Source organism: Geotrypetes seraphini, chromosome 8 (assembly GCF_902459505.1).
Source record: "Geotrypetes seraphini chromosome 8, aGeoSer1.1, whole genome shotgun sequence".
Taxonomy (NCBI): domain Eukaryota; kingdom Metazoa; phylum Chordata; class Amphibia; order Gymnophiona; family Dermophiidae; genus Geotrypetes; species Geotrypetes seraphini.
Window position 1 is genome coordinate 100437526 of NC_047091.1, and position 8161 is coordinate 100445686.

The following is an 8161-nucleotide window of genomic DNA, read 5'->3' on the forward strand; positions in this document are numbered from 1 at the left end:
CCATATCTCAGCACTGTTGTTTACCTGCCTCTCCCAAAAGGCAACAGGAATAGAAGGTTAAAAGCGCAGACCACAGTTTCTTATGATAGCTCAAGATTGATTCAAGAATTAGATGCAGCCACCTTCTCCTCCTCCTGCTGGCCAAGATCAGCAGATGTGGAGAACAATTAAGAACATAAGAATAGTCTTACTGGGTCAGACCAATGGTCCATCTAGCCCAGTAGCCAATCCAGGTCACTAGTACCTGGCAAAAACCCAAAGAATAGCAACATTCCATACTACTGATCCAGGACAAGTAGTGGCTTCCCCCCATGTCTGTCTCAATAACAGACTATGGACTTTTCCTCCAGGAAATTGTCCCAAACCTTTCTTAAAACCAGCTACGCTATCCGCTCTTACCACAACTTCTGGCAATGTGTTCCAGAGCTTAACTGTTCAATTCAATTAGCCAGTCTAAGAATTTCAGCACAGGTAGCTTCAGTATATGAAAGGTGAGGTAGCATATCAGAGGGGCAGGACTGACAGCATACCTGGGAGGCAGAAAATGTTTGGCCTGTCAGACACTCCCAGATATCTGTCAACCTAGGCACACCTCTAGACTACTTACTAGCAAATCCTGAAAAATGGAACTGATGCAGATTCTTTCACATTTTCATTCCCCAGCCTGTGCTCATGCATACTCGGTCTCGTATATCTTGTCACAACCATTCACTGATTGTTTGAAAGCACTGGAGTGCTCTGGGATGCAGCAGTGTTGCTTGCTGCTATTTTCATGAATGTTTTTCAGGGGGGGGTTCTGCTACTAGCCAAATTGCATTGCCGTATTGGAGGGGTAGGGAACTCCGGTCCACGAGAGCCGTATTCCAGTCGGGTTTTCAGGATTTCCCCAATTAATATGCATTGAAAGCAGTGCATGCAAATAGATCTCATGCATATTCATTGGGGAAATCCTGAAAACCCGACTGGAATACAGCTCTCGAGGACCGGAGTTCCCTACTCTAAACAGAGCCCTACCACTTCTAGCCAGAAACACTCCTCTCCTCCCACACACGAAAGCAGATACTCTCCTTTATCACACGCAAGCAAGCACTCAGGCAAACATACTCTTTTCTTGATTCACATTCCTTTTTATTTTATTTTTTTTTCTTTCTTTCTCTTTTTTGAAATAGCAGGGAGAACTAGGAGCGCCAAGACTACTATCAAGTTCAACACTCCAGCGTCTGGAGAGACCCGGGGGATGGCCAAGGACTCTACACAGAAGGCAGAGAGTGCCACTGAGCAGGGAACAGATGTCTCAGTGCTGACCGAGGCCATCCCCCTCCCACAGTATGCTTCGGTCTCTACGCAGACAGAGGAGATGAGACAGGTAGAAGCAGACGAGGACATTATGCAGGAACTGCGGAGCCTCAGGGAGGAGGTGAAACGCCTGAGGTGCATCAGGGAGGATGAGGCCTTCATCGACGATGCCATCCAGGAACTGTCTCATAACACAGAACGAAGCCTCGACAAGACCATCCTTGGCACTCCCAAACCTACAGCTCTAAATTCAACGATCGGAATACAGGAAATGATTGGAGATGCCGGTCCCTGGCAGCTGGTAACCTCTTCTACTGGCAAGCAAAGAAACCCCCCCCCCCCATTCTCACTTTCTTCTTCTTTTTCTCTCAAACAGGGCAGTTCTACTCCAACCCCACAACTTTCCCTGAAGAACAGATTTCATGTCCTTCAAGAAGGTACTGTCGAGGAGGTACCGAAACAGAGGGGGCTAAGGAGGATTCCGAACACAGAACATTGGCTACAGTTCTCAATGCTCAACCCCCCCCCCCCTCGGAATGAACGTAGAGTGGTGGTCATCGGAGACTCCATGCTAAGAGGCACCGAAGGACCAATTTGCAGACCAGATTTGCAGTCGAGGGAGGTCTGCTGTCTCCCTGGAGCCAGGATCCGGGACATCACCACCAGTATAGACAAACTTCTGAAACCTACTGACCATTTCCCTATGTTTCTCATTCATGTAGGTACCAACGATACTGCCAGAAGCACATCAGATAGCATCCCTGAAGACTTCGAGGCCCTGGGAAGAAAGCTGAAGCAGACAGGAGCACAGGTGGTCTTCTCATCAATTCTCCCGGTAAGAGACAAAGGCAGAGACAGGGGAGAGCGTATCCATCGGACCAATGAGTGGCTTCGCGAATGGTGTTTAGAGATGAACTTTGGATTCCTAGACCACGGAGAGGCGCTACAAGGACTACAGGGACCTGACGGACTACACCTAACAAAGAGAGGCAAGAAAGTTTTTGGACATCGACTAGCACGCCTACTTCGGAAGGCTTTAAACTAGGTAAGTTGGGGGAGGGTTCATACATACATACCAGAGCAGCAAAGATCCGCCCTGGGGAAGCAAGTAAAACCCACACTTCTGAGCCTAAGGTAAGTGCCCATAGTATACACAAAAAAACAAGAGTCACACTAACGGGGATAGGCATCTCATCACAAATTTGGAGAGCAATGTATGTTAATGCACACAGCTTGGGCAACAAAATCCTGGAACTAGAAACAGAGATAAGGAATGCTGACCTTGACATAGTAGCGATATCCGAGACCTGGTTCACGGACTCGCATGGGTGGGATGTGGTTATACTAGGCTACAATCTACTTCGTCGGGACAGAGAGGGCAAATTAGGAGGGGGGGTAGCACTATACACTAAGGATAATATCAAAACTACCAGGATCATAGAGGTTAGATACACAGGGGAATCACTTTGGGTAAACCTGGCCAGAGGGAATGAAAAATGCCTTTACCTCGGTGTGGTATATAGGCCTCCGAGACAACAGGAGGACAAAGACAAGGAATTGATGGAGGACATAGAGAACATCACTTTGCGTGGTGACACAGTACTGTTAGAGGACTTCAACATGCCAGATGCAGACTGGAACACCCTCTCCGCGACTACGAGTGGTAGCAGAAGAATATTAACCTCCATTAAGGGTACACAACTCAAACAAATGGTATTAGAGCCCACCAGGGAAAAGGCAATACTGGACCTGGTACTCACAAATGGAGACAGTGTCTCGGAAGTATCAGTGGGAGACACGCTGGCTTCCAGTGACCACAACATGGTATGGCTCAACCTCAGGAAAGGCTTCTCTAAATCAATCACAGCAACGAGGGTCCTCAACTTTAGGGGCGCAGATTTCGACCACATGAGAGACTTTGTCCATCAGGAGCTGCAAAAGCATGCAGAAACTGACAATCCGGAAACTATGTGGTCAAATCTAAAATCCATCCTGAACGAAGCATCTAGCCGCTATATAAATACAGTAAGGAAACGCCGGAGAAACAAAAAACCACAATGGTTCAGCAAGGAAATTTTGGACCTCATTAAAAAGAAAAAAGAAGCATTTATCACCTACAAACATCTTGGGAAAAGGGAGGCAAAAGAAGACTATCTGGCCAGATCTAAGGCTGTCAAAAAGGCAGTCAGGGAAGCCAAACTTCGAACAGAGGAAGATCTAGCACGGAATATTAAAAAAGGGGACAAAACCTTCTTCAGGTACATTAGCGACAGGAAGAGAAACAAAGATGGGATAGTACGCCTTAGACAATCAGACGGAAACTACGCAGAATCTAATAATACCAAGGCAGAACTGCTAAACGAATACTTCTGCTCAGTATTCACCTGTGAAGCACCGGGAGCTGGTCCACAACTACAGATAAGAGACAGCCAAAATGACCTGTTTCATGATTACGAGTTTACACCCAGTAGCGTCTACCACGAACTTTCAAGACTCAAAGTAGACAAAGCCATGGGACCTGACATTCTACACCCCAGGGTACTCAGAGAGCTGAGTGAAGTTCTGGCTGAACCACTATCCGTGCTCTTCAATCTTTCCATGCGCACGGGAAAAGTACCCCTAGACTGGAAAAGAGCTAACGTAATTCCACTTCACAAAAAGGGCTGCAGAACAGAGACAGAAAATTACAGACCAGTGAGTCTTACATCCATAGTGTGCAAACTCATGGAAACACTGATCAAACAGAAACTCGACAAAATTCTAGATGAAGAAAATTTACGTGATCCACACCAACACGAATTTACCAGGGGAAGGTCTTGCCAATCTAATCTGATTGACTTCTTTGACTGGGTGACCAGTCATCTGGATGCCGGGGAGTCCCTGGATGTGATATATTTGGACTTCAGCAAGGCTTTTGATAGCGTCCCACACCGCAGGCTGTTGAACAAACTAAAATCGATGGGATTAGGGGATACATTCACTACATGGGTAAAGGATTGGCTAGATGGTAGGCTTCAAAGGGTGATGGTAAACGGTACCCCCTCCAAAACATCAGCAGTGACGAGTGGAGTACCTCAGGGCTCCGTCTTGGGGCCGATTCTATTCAATTTATTCATAGGAGATTTGATCCAAGGGCTTAGAGGAAAAGTATCACTGTTTGCCGACGACGCCAAACTATGCAACATAGTAGGCAAAAGCAGTGTTCCGGACTTTATGACGCAGGACCTATGGCACCTGGAACAGTGGTCATCAACTTGGCAGCTAGGCTTCAATGCTAAAAAATGTAAAGTAATGCACCTAGGCAAAAAAAAATCCACATAGAATTTACACACTAAATGGTGAAACCTTGTCCAGGACCACGGTGGAACGTGATTTAGGAGTGATCATTAGCAATGATATGAAGGCTGCCAATCAGGTGGAGAAGGCTTCGTCCAGGGCAAGACAAATGATGGGCTGCATCCGTAGGGGTTTTGTCAGCAGAAAACCTGAAGTCATAATGCCACTATACAGAACCATGGTGAGACCTCATCTCGAGTATTGTGTTCAATTCTGGAGACCACACTATCGGAAAGATGTGTTGAGAATTGAGTCAGTTCAGCGAATGGCTACCAGGATGGTCTTGGGGCTCAGGGATCTCACGTATGAAGAAAGGCTAAAAAAACTGCGGATGTACTCACTGGAGGAGCGAAGAGAGAGTGGGGACATGATTGAGACCTTTAAGTATATCACGGGGCGTATAGAGGTGAAAGATGATATCTTTAGTCTTACAGGGCCCTCGGTAACCAGAGGACACTCGCTGAAAATCAGGGGAGGGAAATTTCAAGGTGATGCTAGGAAGTACTTCTTCACCGAAAGGGTGGTCGATCACTGGAACGAGCTGCCTCAGCAGGTGATTGGGGCCAACAGCATGTCAGATTTTAAGAGAAAATGGGATATTCACGTGGGATCTATAGGGGAGTAAAAGTCAGGGAGTGGGTCATTGGTATGGGCAGACTCGATGGGCTATGGCCCTTTTCTGCCGTCAATTTCTATGTTTCTATGTTTCTATTGGAACAAAGTTCTTGCAAGTTTGGGCATTTGTAGATCTGCCAAATTATCCAGTTCCAATAGGCCAGCCCTGGTCTAGAACTGCCATTCCAAAAACAATGTGATTTCTGTAGTCCCTGATTCTATCTATATAGAAACCAATGCTGGAGGGGAGGGGGTTCCATAAAGAAACACTATAGGATTACATGAAATCCAGGACTAGCTACAATTTCCATCTTGGAACTGGGTGACGTAGCAGCTCTGCATCTTTGTCAGGTTGAGAAAGTCCTGGTTTTTACCCCAACACAGAACTACATGTTCACAAATGAGATTGAGGAGCAAGGTAGGTGGATGCAAAATCCAGGACTGGCATAGCCTGTCCTGATGACATGATGGTCATTGGTTGGCCTTAACTCCCAGACTTGGATTTTGTCAGCATCTGGAAATGTAGTGAATGTGGCAGTTTCCAGCAGAATCTGAAACAGACCACTAGTTAAAGAGCCTTTAAACCCCTGGAGAATGCAGGGACTTGCTGTGGCTAGTCAGATTTTTAGGCTTTAGTAGGCAGAGGGCAGGATGCAATTAAAGAAAGCATTCCCATGACTATGGCTCTGGGAGTCATGGGATGGTCAATTAACAAATGATTCAATTTACAGTTCAGATCTAGCTGATTTCAGAGCTGCTATAGTACCCATTCCAGCAGGGAGATGTTTTGGCCAGTTCTGGATTTCTGCCAATCTCATCCTGCTGTATTATAGAACCCGTAGCACTGATTTCAATGGATAGAATTGTGGACTACAAATACCACACTGCTTTGGGGTGTAAATTTAAAACCAGGACTGGTCAAACATCTCCCTTCTGGAATGGGTAAGTTGGCAGCTCTATGATTTATTTATTTTTAATTAATACCCATCATAATCTAAGGGCAGAGAGTACAACACAGTTCTGCTCCAGTACACCTGAGATTGATAAAAAGCAGACTGGCACAGGTGGGGTGGGTGGGTAGGGTTACGATTATGGCTCCAGAGAAAGGAGGACCTATTGAGACATCCGGGTTTTACTTCCATTGCTATCAATGGAAGTAAAACCCAGATATCTCAATCCGTCCTCCTTTTTCTGGAGTCATATGGTAACTCTAGGGGTGGGGGAACAGCAGCAATGGTTAAAATCAGAGGTAGCAGAGATGCCATACTACCCAGTTGCAGGAGGGAGATTATAGACTAGTCCTGGATTTCTGAAAACCTCATCTTGATGTATTGTGACACCTTCAGTTTTGATTTCAAAGGTAAAGCCCAGGACTACCAATACCACTTCTTTAGGATGTAAGTTTAAAACTGGGAAGGCCAAAATGTTCTCCTGGAACTGGGTAGCTTGGCAACCTGTTAAATGGTAACAATGGTAACAAATTATCCAGAACAGGAGGAAAGGCTTAATTAGCCATACAAATATTCCATGCTGCACTTTCATTTAAATGTCCCTTGTGTGACACAGAGAAAGAAAGGCAGACTTTGGTCAATCAGACATTCTATCACTGCTAGAATAACAAACCTACCCTGAACATTCTGTGACTAAAAAATAAGACAAAACTAAGCATAAGCTACACCCAAACAGTGGCATGTGGTGAGGGGATTCAGTGAATCCCAAGCTCTAAAGCCCTGCTTTTTTGTTTTACTTTTTGCTTGATGCAGTTTGATTTGTTGAGTAAGCAGCCTGCTCAACCAGTCAAAATGCATCAAACAAAAAGTTTAACCCCCCCCCCAAAAAAAAAAATACAAAACAACAGGATTCTTGGTCTGGGGATTCTCCAAACCCCCTAAAGGCCCTGACAATACTGATATGAATTTGATTGGCTGAACAGCTTCTGCCTGTTACCTGCCTAGCCAATCAAATTCAGAGCAGTGTCCTCCGGGCCTTTAGGGGATGGGGTGAATCCCCTGAAGGCCCTGACCATACACCACTGCACCACAACATGCCTACTACAAAATCCACTTGTTAATACCAGCTATCTTATGAATATATACAGTATGGGGCTCATAATTAAAAAAAAACCAAATGTCTAAAAAGTGGCCTAAATGGGTACTTGGACGATCAAAAAGCCTGATCGTCCAAGAACCCATAATCAAAGCTGGTTTTAGACGTGTCTAAAACCAGCTTAGGCCTTTCCCTTGCCTCTAGACACATAGAGCGAAAAAAGGCGTTTTTAGAGGAGGGGAAAGGGCGGGAGTTGGGCCGACCTAGACCTAGGCGTACAGCAGATATAACCAAACGTTTTGACAGGTTGCCTAGTCGGCACATATACGTTTTGACTTAGACCAAGTCAAAATAGGTATAAGTGCTAAAAAAGGGGCCGCTGAGCTGATGGCTGCTGGCGTGATCAGCTCAGTGGCCCGGCAACCTACCCGTCCCCCACCACAACCGTCGGGGCAGGAGAGATGCCTCATCTCCCCTGCCACAATAGCGATACCACCAAGTGCCGCCAAACGCAGCACTTGGGATTGCTAAAGCGGCAGGAGAGATGACCCATCTCTCCTGCAGCGATCCACCCCTTCCCCCGATCTGATCGGGCCAGGAAAGAGCCCAAGCCTTCCTGGCCACGCTGACTACGATTGGGGCAAGAGGGAGCTCAAGCCCTCTTGCCCTGCGGCTCCCCAATATTCACCGACTGGATCGGGGCAAGAGGGAGCCACTGAAGTCATGATAATCAAATGCTGAGCATATTTTGAGCGCACTTGGGTGTACTACAAAATCCAGGCATGCCTACCACAAAACATGTACCACATGGGCTCCAGTAGTGTAAGATTACCGCCATCTTCAAACTCCCACACTTCACATTGCCCTT